The sequence below is a fragment of the Artemia sp. Qi Xiang Cuo genome, chromosome 8 (assembly GCF_049724085.1).
Source record: "Artemia sp. Qi Xiang Cuo chromosome 8, ASM4972408v1, whole genome shotgun sequence".
NCBI classification, from domain to species: domain Eukaryota; kingdom Metazoa; phylum Arthropoda; class Branchiopoda; order Anostraca; family Artemiidae; genus Artemia; species Artemia sp. Qi Xiang Cuo.
Window position 1 is genome coordinate 8,483,461 of NC_142801.1, and position 17,392 is coordinate 8,500,852.

General features: G+C 39.6%; 1 protein-coding gene across 5 annotated transcripts in view; it reads left to right on the forward strand.

Annotated features, from left to right (window-relative positions):
* LOC148949130 (uncharacterized) overlaps positions 1-17,392 on the forward strand; it is a 173,066-nt gene that overhangs the window by 8,825 nt on the left and 146,849 nt on the right. For 3 of the 5 annotated variants that reach the window (XM_089093190.1, XM_089093193.1, XM_089093192.1), the window contains exon 1: positions 16,248-16,390. The exons of the other annotated variants lie outside the window; for them this stretch is intronic. The gene's annotated coding sequence lies outside the window, so the exon portion shown is untranslated. Of the gene's footprint in view, positions 1-16,247; positions 16,391-17,392 lie in introns of those variants that run through there. 5 annotated transcript variants of the gene reach the window in all.

Below are 17,392 nucleotides of genomic sequence, written 5' to 3' on the forward strand. Positions count from 1 at the left end.
ACTTCAAAAAAGGCTAATTTAATTTAGAACTGAGAGGGCTAGTGCCCTTATGAATAGTCAAAAGTGATTGGAGGGCGAATGCCCCCTCACGCCCCTCATTTCTCCAAACACTTCCGATCAACATTTTGATATAGCCATTTTTTTGAACGTAGTTGAAGGGTCCGAAAATTATGTTTTTGAGTATGACGACCCCCTTCACGGCCCTCAGGGCTAAGGTTGTAAGTTGTGCCCTGGGGGCATAGAATGCTTTTATAGAAATTGTTGTCGTAAAAACTTCAAAAAGGGCTCTTTCAATTGGAAATTGAGAGGGCTATTGTCATTTTTAATAGTCGAAATTAATCGGAGGGAGAATCCCCCCCCCTCCCACGCCCATAATTTCCAATCAACATTTTGATATGGTCATTTTGTTCATCGTAGTTGAAAGGTCTTGAAATTATATCTATGAGGATGACAACCTCCCCCCCCCCTTCCCCATAGCCCTCAGGATAAGGATTGTAAGTTATGCCCTTGGGGTTTATAAGGATTTTATAGAAAGTTTTATCGTAGAAGCTTCAAAAAGGTCTCATTCGATTGGAAATTGAGAGACTAGTGCCTTTTTTATTTGTCGAAAGTGATCAGAGGGCAAATGCCTCCCCCCCCCCCCACGCCTATCATTTCCCCAAACACTTCCAATCAAAATTGTGATGCAGCCGTTTTGTTCAGCCTATCAGAAAGGTCTGGAAATTATGTCTTTGAGCATAACAAATCCCCCCAGCCCTAAGGGCAAGGGTTGTAAGTTATGCCCTGGGGACATATAGCATAAAGAAAGAAAAACGAGCAAAAATGGGGTTTTTATAGGCCAAATGACGATACTGAAAAAACAAAGCGAATATTTCGAGAGGACAAACGCCTCTCTTCTTTAGCGCGAAACGAAACGATGTATCAATAAAAGCCAAAAATTAAAAGAATTAAAACCAACTACCTAACAACCATAAAAGCGAGTTATTCGCCAATATCCGCGATTTGCACAAAATCCAAAAAAACATGAACTGCCATCGACGGATACTAGCGAGCAACTGACAAATGAAAGGGATCAATTCATTCACTCGAAAAAACAAAACGAACCAGCAATTAAATAAGTTGGAAAACTATGTCATTTGATTTTCCAACTTATTTAATTGCTGGTTCGTTTTGTTTTTTCGAGTGAATGAATTGATCCCTTTCATTTGTCAGTTGCTCGCTAGTATCCGTCGATGGCAGTTCATGTTTTTTTGGATTTTGTGCAAATCGCGGATATTGGCGAATAACTCGCTTTTATGGTTGTTAGGTAGTTGGTTTTAATTCTTTTAATTTTTGGCTTTTATTGATACATCGTTTCGTTTCGCGCTGAAGAAGAGAGGCGTTTGTCCTCTCGAAATATTCGCTTTTTTTTTTCAGTATCGTCATTTGGCCTATAAAAAACCCAATTTTGCTCGTTTTTATTTCTTTATGTGATGTCAGGCCAATGTGGTTTAAGAAATTATCTGGGGACATATAGGGTTTTTATAGGAAGTGTGGTCATGTAAATTTATATTCTAAGCCAGAATATAATTTTTACTTAACTGAAAAACATTCTTTTAAGTGTTATCATTTTTATAACTTTAAGAAATAAAAAATAATTAAGGTTTTAATGAATAAATATTAGCATATGTATATTAAACTGGCAGTGCACATTTTTTTCGGTAGATTCATTTGTATTCTTTTCAGTAAAGTACAAATTATATTCTGGCTTTTAGAAAGCATTGGGTTTAGAACCCTACTCATTAATTTCTGCTCGTTTTGAGTTTGACTTATTTTAATTTCTGTTTGTTTTGGGTTCCATTTATGTATTGATACTGATTTGTGGTAGTTGTATGCTTGTTAGACTATTTGATTCTCTTTTTGTTCATTTTTGGTTTAATGGATATCTTTACGTTTTTTTAAAAAATTTATTTTCTGCAAAAATCTTTTTTGATTAATAATTATAAATGAGTGACCAGATCATATCTATCTTTTGTCGTATACTTTTCTTAACATTCTTTTATGCTTTTCGTAAAGACAACTTTAGACAACTTTCTGGGGGGGGGGGGGGGTAAAAAGCGGTTCCAGCTACTTGAAAAGCTACAGAGAATAGGGTTTTAGAGAAATTAGGGTCTGTGCAGAGTATCATTAAATTTTCAACATTGACTCTCAATTGCACTAATGTTCTGTTTGAAACCGTGTTTATCTTTCAGTTTCCTATGAATAATAATGGAATGGTAAACACTTGCACAAAAAATTAATAAATTTAGTATTGAAATATCTAGAATATAGGCCAGGAAACGTAAAAAGCCCAACGAGAACACAGTAAGTGGCCTAACGACTGGGGCTTCCCCCCCCCACCCTGTGTACCTGACTAAGAGAGTTTGCAGCAATCACAAACCTCACCTCGGAGGTCCCTTAGGGGCTCGAATTCCGCAATATCTGAAACTGGTCATGCCTTCTGCGGTAATGGCTATTCTAAAAATTCTTGCAGAATTTAGCCCAATTTGGGATCGGAGGTAGTTTTTTAGATGTAGTTAAGCTAATTCTTAGGTTAATTTGATGCATGAAACATCTTTCAGGTGCTTCAGGTGCTTTTCAGGTGCTTCTTTTTCAGGTGCTTAAGTGCTTGTCCTAACATCTTTTTTTGCCGCAAGTACGAGATGTATCGACTGCTGAAAGGGGCTTATAATTGGCTACATTGATGCAGATATGCCATTTGGCTCGTCATGCAATATGGAGCTTGAAATCTCCACCGAATGCAAGAATTATGAAATGTTTTTAACAAATAGTTACAGTGCTTTTAAATGCAACTCATTCACAGATCATTGATATATATATATATATATATATGTATATTTATATATATGTTATTTACATATATATATATATATATATATATATATATATATATATATATATATATATATATATATATATATATATATATATATATATATATATATATATATATATATATATATATATATATATATATATATATATATATATATATGTGATATATATATATGTGTGTATGTATGTATATCTTACTTTTTCATCTCTGTTTTCTTTTGCTAAACATCCAAGTCTGGTTTTAATGACAAATATTTTAGTTTGGTTGGGTTGTAAAAACTTTGCCACTTTAGCTTTGCAAGAACGCTAAGTATGAACAAAAAAAATCATTGGACTACCTGATCACTTTAAAGAGTAAATAATTCTTCAAAAGTATTAATTAGAAATTGACTTTAGCAAAAAAGAGCCATGAATAATGAGATTAAATGTATTCAAAAAAAATAGACAATAGTACTCACTCCCAAATCCGAAGCATTTATCAGATCAAAAATATCTTCATAGTCCTCTTCTTTTTCAGAGAGCAGCTTTGAAATTATTTTTGCTTCTACTGATGCAGCATTTTTGCCAATCCCTTCACAAAGAAGCTGGACATAATCCAATATACTGTTGTCTGAATCCTCATTCAGGATCCTATTAGCAGTAAATGGGCAAAGATAACCAAACCTTGGGCCATCATGAAGGAGAGAGTATCCAACTTCTAGTCCAACAACTTCCATTATAGATTTATCTGTGCAAGAAAAGTTGAAACCACCTATGCTTTTTTCAAAATACTTCTGGACACATAGCTCAAAAAACTCTGACATAAACTCCCTAAAGGGACCACCAGCATCCATGGCTGGCTCTCCAACAAACGACCCATATGGTGACGAAAAAATAAGAGTTGGATTGCGAGTAGCTTTATTGAAAAATGCGAAATCCATTTCAAAGATCATGGATCGTTGCACCGTAACAGCGCCTCTAATAGCGGTATTTATTGCTGCTTGTCTTAGTGTACAGAGTTCACTATCAAAAGTCATAGGAGCCTTTTTGCAGCCTTTGTCAATATGGGCAACCAGAGATAGGATGTCAAACTCTTTGTTACAGTTTGCACAGAAGTCAGTATCAATTGATTCTGAGGTTGATGGAGCATCTAGTGCCACAGTTACCACTGGCAGATTTTACGTAAAAGAATTAGAGTCTACAAATTCTGGGAGAAACTCATCATCTAAAGATGCCCCACATGATTTCAAATGCATGGGTGGGTAGCTCAATCACCAGAAGGCTTGCTTCACAGTGTCTAGATACTTCAACAGCTTTGCTTAGTTTTACTGCTGGTTCTCTTAGTCCCATAGTCATTACAGGTAAATTGGACATAAAAGAAGTAGAGCCTACAAATTCTGGGAGAAAGTCATCATCTGAAGATACCCCACATGATTTCAAATGCATGGGTAGCTTGATCACGGGAAAGCTTGTTTCACAGCGTCTACATACTTACACTGGGAAATATGGAAATGGTGTTATCCTTACCTGGAAACAAAGGATAAGCCTTAGAGCGTATTCAAGCCTTCTTTATTTGGTACATACAGTATACCCATGGCAATAGTAGAGGCAGAATCACTAAGATTTGCTGAGCAGCTCTGTAAAAACCTTTAGGATTTTCTGTAGCTCCACCTCTACTTATGCTATGGGACATACTATAGTTACTAAAGCAAGAAGGTTCAAACTCAGCCTTAGCAAACACTATTAATACAAGGATGCAAGGTTATGTGAGATAATTCTAGAGGCAACCTATTTTCATTAGATATCAAGTCATAAAATAAGTAAACCTGGGGCTTGCTTAACAACAGACTGTTTTTTAATATGTTTGTAATAAAATTAATAAAAAAAAAAGAAAAGAGAGAGACAAAGTTAAATTTGTTTTGCAAGGAGTAGTAGTAGTTATTTTTGTTTGTTAGCATTGTCTAGAGATGTATATGTTTATTTTACCTTTTTTTTAATAATTTTTTTTCTAAACATCTACTAATTAATTTTGCATGTAATTTCATGGCAAACCATTCACTTCTAGTAATATTAACATTCACCTTCCATATTTTGTTTAAAGGTGCAACATAACTGTAATTGTTGATTATAAATAAAGCATCATTCTTTCATCAATTTTGCGTATTTCTTAAGATTTAAACTGGAAGAAAAAGGTTGATTTTAATCAGGATTCTTTGGAAAAGTGTGAAGAAATCTAACAATTCATACATGCATATTTTTTCAACTAGCTACAAAATTTGGGAGGTTTTGACTCAATTTGCTCCACTATTCCTATTTTTTCAATGATACTTTACCCCGAATTTTTGTTGTAAATTCTTGGGGAAAAAAATCAGCCGAGTGCGAAATATCTAAATAAAAATTGAATTATTTTTTGATTCGAGAAAATTGAGGAAAAATATGACAATTTGGGAAATACAATAAAATTTTCCCTAATTCAGCGCCAAAAATTTGGCAAGTTTTAACCCAATTTGCCCCTTCATATGAAATAGGGTTGCAGAGTTTCCTAATTAGGAATAAGGTGTAATAATGCCAAAATCATCGATCACCGTTTTGATGAAGGAGTTTTATTTTGCCTTGGTAAGTTGAAATGATTTTAGAGTCCTATCTATTTTCTTCCTTCAAATCGTGTCAATACTAATTTTGCCCCTCCCCATTTCTGTTGAAGACTGATAAATTTAGCCGTAATTGATAACCAGGCAGCTATTCTGTCGTTCCGTCGCTTTACTGGTACTGAGTTAATTTTATCTCCTAATGAAGGAAGAAATATTCAGGTTCACATCTAATCAAAATTTTGAGACAGCCATTTTGTTCAGTGTAAGGTCCCTATACCTTCTCAAGACCAGAACATAATTTGCACTTTATTGAAAAAAAAAATGGCTGTGGATTGTCAGTTTGTAATCAAACTGATGTCATTGTTCAGGCTGTAATCATACTGATATATGTTCCTTAAAGTTTTAACAATTTTTAATTTATTAAAGTTAAATTTTTTAAACGTATTTTGTTTATTTAAATCATACAATAAATAGCCGAGTCAAACTCAAAACGAGCAAAAATTAACATGAGTAGCGCTGACAACCCCCATGCCTTCTCAAGACCAGAACATAATTTGTACTTTACTGAAAACAAACTACATTTAAAACGTTTCCAATTTATTTTTTACTTGTTTAAAATATTTTTACTAGATATATGAAGGGGGAAGTCCTCCCCCTTGCACTCCAATTACAGCGCGAGCGTTTGGTGCCCTTTTTACGAGTATTAAGAGATTAGAGGGCAAGCAGCCCTTCTCTCGAGCCCATTCATTTTCCAAACGCATCCGGCCAAAATTCTGAGACAGCCATTTTTTTCAGCATAGTAGAACGGTCCAGCAACTATGTATTAAGGGATATTAGGCATGTAAACCCCCCCCCCCAATTATGCAAACTTATATAATTGAAATCAACATTAAAATCTGATTCTTTTGATGTATCTATTGGTATCAAAATTCCGTTTGTTAGAGTTTCGGTTACTATTGAGTTGGGTCGCTCTTTACTTACAGTTTGTTACCACGAACTGCTTGAAAATCGCTTCTGGCTTCCAACAGGCAGGCAAATACATCTATCTATTCATCAAGTATTACTAACTGAAAATGAAAAGTTAACAAAAGAAAAAAATTGGATTCTAGTTTACTGTTATCCATAAAAGCCAAAAAATCTTAATGGAAATCACACCATCAGATTCAGCATATCAGAGAACCCTACTGTAGAGGCAAGGCTGCATCCAGGGGGAGTGGGGATTTAGGGGTTTGAACCCCATAACCCCTATTGTTGAGATTTGTTTGTGTAAGCCCCCTCGAAAAAGATCCTTATGTAAACCCTCCCCCCCCCCAAAAAAAAAAAAAATTCTGGATACGGCCCTGTATAGAGGTTCCAAGCTCCTATCTATAAAAATGGGAAATTTTGTAGTTTTTGCCAGAAGAAGGATTGCAGATTTGTGCTTATTTGTTCTTGCTGATTTAACCAGGGATGATTGTATCAAATCAATGGCACTAGAATATCACGAGAGGGCTCGTTCAAACACAAATTAAAATATCTAGTGTCTTTTTTAAGTGACCAAAAAATTAGAGCGCAACTAGCCCCCTTCCCACGCCTTTTTTCTTAAAGTCGTCTGATCAAAATTTTGAGCCATTTTGTTCAGTATAGTTGAAAGGTACAATTGATATGTCTATGGAGATGACATGACCCTTCAGAACCACCAGAGGAAGGGCCGCAAGTTATGAAATCTGTCCATTGTTTACATATAGTATTTGTTATAGGGAAGTATCCATACGTTTCTAAGGGGGGGGAGGAGGAAATTTTCTGGAGAAGGATTTTCCACGGGGAGAATTACCCATGGGGATGATAGTCTCTGGGGGGTGAACTTTTCAGGGGAAGTTGTACATCGGAAAAATTTGTCAGAACTCGTATACAAAATTATTTTTATTTGCCTTACTTTCTCGTTGTTGATCCCATTGTACATGTGGAGACACTTTGAGGGAACTGTCAGGGGAGAAGTTTTCAGCGGAGTTGGAGTTCTCTGAGGATCTTTATGGGGATAATTTTCCACGGAAAAATTTTCCATTGGAGAATTATCACCAGGAGAAATTCTTCATGGGAAATTTATGGGGGAGAAACTTTCTAATGGGGGGGGGTATTTTTCACACAGGGATATTCCCCAATGACCTTAAAAAGGATCAGAAATTAAATGAAAACAAGTCTTTCTTCAAATAAAAGTTTGTTAAGGAGTATTTTTCAGACAGAATCGTAAGCAAAAATTTTCTGGGAAGAATTCGCAGCAGGGATGGAATTGTCCGGGGACAATTTTACGGCAGAAGAATTTTACATGGGAGGAGCTTTATGTAGAGGAATTTTTCGTGGGAGGATTTTCCACGTCCGGAAAATGACGTCGTGGTCGAACTTCCACGTCGTGGAGTTCGTCCGGAATAAGGCAGACTATTTCTGCTGACCACATGCCTCTGGATATGGGGTTTTCCCTAACTAAACGCTCCATGTTAATGGGCAGCCTCAACCTTATGAGGTGGGTGGAGCCCACCCCAGGGACTCTCAGTATCTAGGCAAGTCCTAGCTCTAATTAGATCCCAGGCCTAGGGTCGGTTGGGCCTGCACCCCTCCACCCGAACACTTTACCACAACGAAAAACGATGATACTGCCTCGGATGATCCCTCCCCCTTTTTCCTTCCCCCTCCACAGTATATCCTTGGCCCGTTTTCCGACCCACGCATGTATCGTATTTACGAAGAGGGAATACGAATCGCCACCTGGAACGTACTCACACTCAACTTTCCTGGAGCAAAATCATTGCTTCCCCATGAGCTAAAACGCTTCAATGTAGCTGTGGTTGGTCTTACGAAAACCCGCCTTGTCGGAAGAGAGTCCGAGGATATTGGTGAAGGATATCACCTGATCTGTTCTGGTGACCCAAAAAGCAAGACAAATGGTGTAGGTCTCGCGCTGAACGCTAGAGCCAAGAGATGCCTTCTCTCCTATAAACAAATTTCAGATAGAATACTGATGGCTCAGCTCCAGCACAAGCATGGAAAGCGGACAATTATTGTATGCTATGCTCCCACCAATCCGAGTCCTGCGGAAGTAAAGGATCAGTTCTATGCAGAGCTCTCAGCGACCCTGTCAAAAGTCCCACCCCACGACATTGTCACTCTACTGGGAGACCTTAACTCGACGGTAAATGACAGGTAGGGCGTGTGGAGAAATGTTCTCGGCCCTGTGACTCCAGATTCACTGAATGACAACGGACAAAGACTCCTCCAGCTCTGCAATATGCATAATCTGGTTATTTCAAACACGCTCTTTCAGAGACGAGATATACACAAATACACTTGGTATATTAGCGACGGCCAGACGAAGAAGATGATCGATTACGTTTATGATCTCGGGTCGCTGGCGCTCGTCGATAACAAATTGCCGGACTTATAGGTCGGCCGAGCTTGGAAACACAGACCATAGGATGGTAGTCGCCACACTCAGGCTACGCCTGAGAGCACAAGGACAAGAAAAACGGCCTCCCAAGCTTGATCGGAGTAGTCTGGCTACATCTCAGATGCAACAGAAGTATGCTATCGATATCTCTAACCGGTTTAGCTGCCTCCAAGTTCTGGACGACCCTGAAGTAGCCTGGAAGTCTTTCAAAGATAATATACTCGATTCTGCTGGCAGTATCATTGGCCGCAGCAGACAAGAATAAACCCTGGATATCCCAGGAGACTCTGTCTGTAATCGAGCTGCGCCGGAAGGCCCGTCTAGCAAAGAATATGCCAGAGTACAGACGACTAAATGGCCTGCGCAATAGACTACTGCACAGTGATAGGAAGACCTTTGTCGACAGGAAAGCCAGCGATCTTGAAGATGCCTCGAGAAAAGAAGACACCTGCTCCCTCTACAAACACCTCCAGCAGCTGACGGAAGGGAAGACTTCCACCGTAAGCCGTGTTTCGTCTGCTGAAGGAAGCATGCCGGATGACGATGCAGGCCAACTTTCTGCCTGGAGCAGTCACTTCTCAACGCTTCTGAATGCCGAGACAGTTGCTCATCCCGACCCTGATCTGATTCAAGCAGCAATGACCACACCCGAGGCTACTTCCTACCTCGTATCGCAACCGTTTACCACCTTTGAGATCCAAAATGCTGTAAAACGGTTAAATAATATTCGAGCCGCCGGCGTCTGAGGCGTTTCTGCAGAACTCCTCAAGTATGGGGGTGCAGCGATGATTCTGTGGCTCCAGATAATCTTCTCAGCTGTATGGACGACGGAAAGCATACCGAATGACTGGCGTGCTGGCATCATATTGCCGCTCTGGAAACGTAAGAGCAGCCGTCAAATCTGCTCCAACTATCGTGGGATCACGCTTCTCTCCGTTCATGGTAAAATCTTCGCCATGTCACTCCTGGACAGGTGTTCCACTTTTTTTTGTAGAAACAGAAGAGTCCAAGAAGCCGGATTCAGGCCCGGCAGATTAACGACAGAGCAAATGTGTACTAGGCGTCAGTTGATTGAAAAGGCGTGAGGGTTCCACCGAAAAGCATTCCTCGGATTTGTGGACTTTAAGGTTACCTTCGATTCTGTTGATCGCCAATAACTTTGGCTGATGCTAAGAACTACGTGTCTACCCAAGAAATATTTCTTACTCTTTGACAAGCTGTATGAGAATACGGAGAGCTGCGTGCAAGTCAATGGAAGACGCAGTCCCACATTCCCGGTGAAGACTGGCGTCCGGCAAGGTTGCGCCGCCGCTCCCAAGCTTTTCAACTGCGTCATAGACCATGTTATGGCCAGCATGATGAATCGCCTTCAATTCGGTCTTCAGTTCGGAGACCGGGTACTCTCTGATGCTGACTTCGCCGACGACGACATAGCGCTAGTTGCGAGCACCGTCGATAAGATGACCAAAGCTCTCCAGGTGTTCTCAGAAGAAGCATCGAAAGTTGAACTGTAGATCAACTGGCAGAAAACCAAAGTTATGCTCCTTGAGCCCCCACGTCCCGTTCTACTGTAAAGGAAGTCAACATCGGAAGCAACCGAGTAGATGTGGTTGAATACTTCACTTACCTGGGATTTATTCTGTCGAATGATGGCTTGATCACAAAACAGCTTACATCTCGAATTGCCAAAGGTTCAGCACTTGTTGGGAGGCTTAGCAGCATCTGGCGAAAGCCAAACATAAGCCGCTTTACCAAAATGCGCATCTACAATGCGTCAGTCAGCACCGTCCTGCTGTATGGAGCGGAGACGTGGCCAGCTGTCAAATCTATCCTCAGCACCGTCGATGTCGCTCAGACGAAACATCTCCGAAGAATCGAAAGACTTCACTGGACTGACTTCGTTAGCAACCAGACTCTCCTAACACGTACGGCTCAAATTCCTTTCTCGACGCAGCTCGCCCAGCGTTCTGTTGGGTGGTACGGTCACCTCCTGCGCATGCCACGCGAAGCCCCAGCACGGGTTGCATTCGACTTCGACCCCACCATAAACGGATGGAAAACGACCCAGAGGACACCCACCCACTAGGTGGAACGACAAAGCCAATGAATTCCTCACCCAAGCCCATATCCCGGTGGAAGAAGCTGCGATCCTGGCAAGCGATAGGTCAACCTGGAGGCGCCTAGTCTCATCGTTCTCTACGCCAAACCCTCGGCAGGAGCCTTAAGTTTTCTGGGATTATCTGAAAAACGATCAGAAATAAATAGGAAAAACAAGTTTTTTCTACTGAAAGTAAGGAGCAACATTAAAACTTACAGAAATGATTGAGCGACAAACGAACAGAAATTATTCCGTATATGACGGGGCTACCTCCTCCTCAATTTCCCCCTCTTTGCTAATGTTTGATCTTTTTTTCTATTTTTTTAAGAACGATTCTTGAAACTCAAGGGCCGTGGGATTGAATCGGAACCGTTTTTAAAAGTTCTTTAAAAAATTTAGCGTGAAGAGAGGGGTATTGAGGAAGGGTAGCTTCCCTCATATACGGCAAATTTCTGTTCGTTTTATGTTTTAATGCTGCTCCTTATTTTATGCAGAAAAAAACATATTTTTTTATTTAATGAAGGAAAGAGCGATAAGGTTACAATTTTTTTTTTTTTTTTACTTCTGACCAAGGCACTTCGTGTAGAAAGGGTTGTTGTTGAAACTTATAAAGCAGCTCGATTGGAAATTGAAAGTTCTACTGCCCCCATAAGTGATTGGAGGGTGCATTGCCTCCCCCCCACGCCCGTCTTTCCCCTAACATATCCAATCAAAATTTTGAGATAGTCATTTTGTTCAGCAAATTCGAAAGGTCCAGTAATTATGTCTTTGTGGATGACCCTCCCTCCGAAAAGCTTTCAGGGCAAGGGCTACGAGTTGTACTAGTTACCCATTATAAACTTGTAAGATTTCTATCGAAGGATTGGTCGTATAAACTTTGGAGGGGGCTCACTCAGAAGTTCTAGTGTCATTTTTAAGAGTCAGAAGTCATCAGAGGCAAACTAGCCCCCCTCTCCACTTAGGGTCTTTTTTCCCTAGCTGCATCCAACAGGAATTTTCAGATAGTCATTTTGTTAAAAACGGTCCAAAAAACATATAACAATGCCTTCAGCGTTGACACAACCCTGGGACAAGGGTTATATGTTATGCCCCAGGAATATATAAGGTTTTTATGGAATGGGTAGTCATATAAACTTCAGATGGGTCTAATTTGATTGGAAATTGCAAGTTATAGTGCCATTTATAAGATTCAAAAGTGATTTGAGGATAACCTCCCCGTCCCCCTCCCGAGCCTATTATTTTCGAAAACCAGCATTCAACCAAAGTATGTAGACATCTATTCTGTTCAGCATTATTGAAAAGTCCAGTAATTATGCCTTTTGGGATGTCATCCCCCCCCCCCCCCCCTCTTAGTCCTCAGGGTAGGGACTGTAAGCTAGGAATTTGTTTCATTGTTTACAAATAGTATACCCTGGGACAGAAGTTCTAGTGTACTTTTTAAAAGTCAGAAGTGGTTGGAGGGCAACTAGGCACTCCCCCCTCTGAATGTTCTCTTTTCCCTAGATGCATCCGATAGAAATTTTTGGATAGCCATTTTGTTAAAAAAAAATTGTCCAAAAAACATATAGGCCTAACAACGCCTCCAGTTTTGGAACAACCCATCAGAGTCCATGGAAAAGGGTTTTAATTTATGACCCGGGGGCGAATAAAGTTTTTATGCAATGGGTGGTGTATAAATTTCAGATGGGCTTATTTGATTTGAAATTGTAAGTTCTATTTTCTTTTTAAGATCCAACAGTGATATGAGGACCACTAGCCCCTTTTCTTCTCCCCCCCCCCGACAGCCTTTTATGAGACAACCATTTTGTTCAAAATAGTCCAAAGAACATATAATAATCCAGAGATAAATTCAGTGGATATAAGTTCCTATAATGATTAAAACCCGAAACAACCAGAAATAATAGGCAGTGCAATAGTACTGCTGAAGTGAAGAGCGATGTAGGCACAATATATTATTATAATTTTTTTTTTTTACCAAGACACTTTGCATAGATGGGGCTTTCGTAGAAACTTCAAAATGACTGAAAATGCAAAGTTTTAGTGCTCTTTTCAAAATTCAAAAGTGATTGAAGGGCAACCCAGCTTATCTAGCGCTCTGCAACGTCGCTTGACTTCTGGATTGTACCTTATGTCATGCGCAAGAATTACTCTGATTGGTAAAAAGCTACCAAAAGAAGTGAAAATGCCCTCATTCCAACCATACCTGTCAAGAAGAACTCTCGTAGGAAGATGATCCTTAAACTCCCAAAAGTATTTTTTTACTGTTTACATGTTTTTATGACTTGTGCTTTCTATTTAGTTCATTCTGTATGGATGTATTAAACAAACTTCTTTTGTTTTCATTATATTTGATGTTACTTGATCACAAGAGGTTTACAAGTCGTAAAAAAAACTAGTTTCTGAGATCAGGGGCGTTGCTAGCCAAAATGTTTGGGAGGGGGGGAGCCAATAGATTTTACCGACTGGCTGGTCATTTTTACCGACTTTTTTTTTATTTTGTTAATAATTAGAAAAAAAAAACTTGAGTTTAACTTCTTGTGCTTTGTGTTAATACCGAATGGCTATCATAGGAACTCCAACAGTTTTCCTGAATTAATTGAGCCCGATCTGCCCCGAGAGGCACATCTTTAATAGGCTATACTATCCTCTGATATAGCGAACGATTTCGCTCTTTTCTTGTGGAATAAAGCACTGGATGAGGAGAGGTATGATGATATTATGATTTATATAAGCCAAAGCAAGAAATTTAGAATTTCAATTAGTATATATAAAAAGAGTCAGAATGCAAAAAACTAACTTGAATTAAAAAGCCAACCGTCTTGGCTTGGCAGACAACCAGACTTCTAGCAGTTTGTCAAGTTTCAGCTCGTCAGCAACGTCAGTCTCGCAGCACATCATGTGGAGATGATCCAAACGGTCGTGATCCATTGTTGCACGTAAACATGTCATAACCAATTTCAGTTTGCTGAAACTTCTTTCTGCCGTTGCTGCAGTTGGTGGCGCTGTTGCGATCCACTGGTAAACTGACCAGAGAGTTGGAAATATTGTCTTGACAGCATAAATTTCTTTAAATAGAGCCTCGAAAAAGGCCTTAAGATCTAACACGAGTTCCGCGGGATCTAGGCCTCTTCCCAGAAACAGCTTTGCTACTTCCGAAAGGCTTTCATAGCTGTCGTCCATTTTGCCCAATTGACACTGGTATGCTTGCTCTAGAAAAGAGGCGTTGTCATGGATTGCATCATCCAAGCCGTTCACAAGGATTCTGAGGATACCGCAGAGCTCCTTAACATAAAACGATATTCAGTCATTCGACATGTTGGCTCCAGAATTAGGAATCACCTCTGAATAACGAGAAGGTGGACGTCGAGGACGGTGCTTAAGTCGGAACTCGTTTTCAGCTATTGAACCAAATTTTTCTGCTGCTGCTTTTGTTGCCTCAATTTGCTCCTCTATCTGAGCCGTATCTTGGAGAAGAGCATCTAAGATGTCACGTATTGACAAGAGTTTTGTATTTGCAGTCACCAGATCGAGCTGTTCATCCTGCAGCTTTTCTGCAAGAACCTTCGTCCTGAAATTAACTTGGCGCATGATCATAAGTGTACAATAAAATCAAAGCAAGTAATGTGGCGATGCAGAGCTCGAGCTTTTTCTTTTATTATTTTCTTTTATTATTTAAGGCTGTCACTAGCCCTTTTCCTTTGGGAGCGGACAACAAAATGTGCTTCGAAATTCATAAACATGCCGATTATACTCTATTTAAAAAGGCTTTCGTCTTCAATGTTATCATAAAGGCAAAGGTATCCTGAAGAAAACCGATCTGTTTCTGTGGATGCGTGAATTGTGTAGGCCTATCTTAGTTTCGACGAGAGTTTCGAAGACGCAAAATTCCAGCTGGGGGGGCAAACTGGGGGCTGGGGGGCAGTTGCCCCCTGCCCTGTTGCAAATTACGCCCCTGCCCGGCATTAACATTTTAATGTAAATCACTGTGCTATTCAAGTGGAATCGTGTAGGCTATATGCACAGCCTATTCACTGGTAGATTTGCAGTGAACAATTTAATTGTATAGGCTATGTCTTACCTTTTCCTCCGTTGGAAATGAACTGCCAATTTCATTTTCTTAGGAGCCGATGCAGCAAATGGGTTAGTCACTACCTGCTCGGTCGCTAGGATCCATTTCGGCTCAGGTTCATTTTTATGAAAACTGGCGTTATGACGCTTACGGTAATCCTTATCGAAAATATTCTTACACGCCAAGCACTTTATTTTCACCCGATTTGTCCTTAAACTTGACATATTTTTTTTATTGTTAATATGTTCTTTGCAATTGAAATCAATCGTGAAACTGAACTGAACCCCGATGATTCACCCGCCGGAAGTTCTCAACAAGTTGCTACCGAATAAATATTCATTGAGTCATCCATTGTTTCCGGTCGATTTTGCCGCTCCAATTACCGAATGAGATCGAGATAGCGGTCTCTTTCAATCAAATCTAAAAATTGAGTCGGTGAAATCGTCTCATTTACCGACTGACCCCGAGGTTTTCGAGACTTAGGGAGGATCTAGATGTTAGTGGATGTCACGTCAGTGTTTTCACCTTCTTTCAGTAATTTCATACATCTCATTTATTTATTTCAAAAATCGAGTAAATAAACCGCAGCGCTTCGCTCCGCAATTTTACCGACTCAATTTTTTTTACCGAGTCACCGAAAATCTTGGGGGGGGGGGCGTCCCCCCCATACGTGACCCCCCGGGCTGAGTTTTCAAGATGGACACATTATGGACATATTAGGCCTGTTTTTTCACGCATCAATGTGCTAAGATCTTACATCTTTTGTCAGAAAACGCTTAAAAGTGAAATCTTTGTACAAAGATCTTACATCTTTGGTCGTTTTTGTGCAAACGTCTTTCATAATTCTGCTCTCGTCAGCGGTCTGAGAACACTGATGAGTAGATCATCAAAGTTCTCTCATCATTGTTCTATATGGCAAAACAGTGGCGGTCTTCACACTTTTTGCTAACATCAGTGAGCTGTAAGATCTTAGAACAAGGATGTGTTAAAAAACAATAATTTTTGCACAAAGATGTAAGATCTTAGATGTAAGATCTTAGTGCCAAAAAACGGGCCTATTATACACAAAACACGGACATAATTTGGCCGAAGATGACACATTTTTGGATACTCAAGGGGCATATTCACTGACCAAAAATTTGGCAGCCCTGACGCATAATGGTACCAGAAGAACCTGATAGCGGCAACCCTGTCAATGGATGCAGGTAAAAAACAACTAATTTCGGAGGTTCTAAGATGGACATATTAAAGACAAAATATGGACATAATTGCACATTTTTGAATGCTCAAGAAACATATACATGGACTCGTCAGTTGGCAATCCTGCCCTGAATACCTTAAAGAATATTTTATAAAAGGTACCTAGCTCAAGTTAGTTTACCTACGTTTCCATTCCTTAAGGCATAGCCTATCAGTAAACTACCCCAACAAATATTTGGCAAAAAATTATCTGGTAAAATTCTACTTTAGCTACTTTTGATTATCTTGGAAAGGGGTTAGGTTAGGAAAATGAAACTCTCAGGGATGGGTCTACAGGCTAAAGTATGTCCAAGGAAGGTATTTTGAAGAACCTACCTCCATTCCATCTCCCTCTAGAGGGTCCTGACCTTTGATGACCTTTAAAAACATATTCTTCTTCTATTTCACAGCAGGCGGCCTTTTCAGTTGATACTATTTAGGCTAGCCCTTTTCCTTTTGCTTCACTCTGTGGGCTACAGAGCTACTGGCTTGGTTGTCTCTTAGGCTATTTATTAGATATTCTCAAATATCTTTCAGTAGATTTTTTTACTCAAGGAGTTCAAATATAAGATGATAGATATTGATTTCTGTGCTCTGTGTACAGGAATAGTTGGCTAGGCTCTTGGCTGATAGTGAGATTTTGTGGTGTTTGAAGCACTTTAACAGTTTACAATGCAAGGTATGCTGTGCAGACATCAGCATATTATATTCAAATAGGCAGTGGTCAATTGTTTCATTATTCATAATACAATACCTGCAAAGAGGGGACAGGGGAATTGAAACCAACAATACTGTAAAGCCCAGCGCCCACGAGTTCAAAAAGAACCCAACGTCATGAATACTGTAGCGCCCAGCGCCCATCACCCCCATCTCTCAAATTTAAAAATATAGACCAACCTGATATTTATAACAGATCATTTATAGTCAATTTCTTCTTTATATAGCGAGTTAAAAAATTAACATCTATCAAGTTAGCACATGCCATATTGTACTGGTATACTCACAAGACTTCGACTACTCACAAAGATATATTCAATTTATGTCAGCAAGGCAATGTGTCAGCAACGTGAAAATGACAAACAGAGATCATTATCAATTACAGGAGGGGAGATTTGACTTCT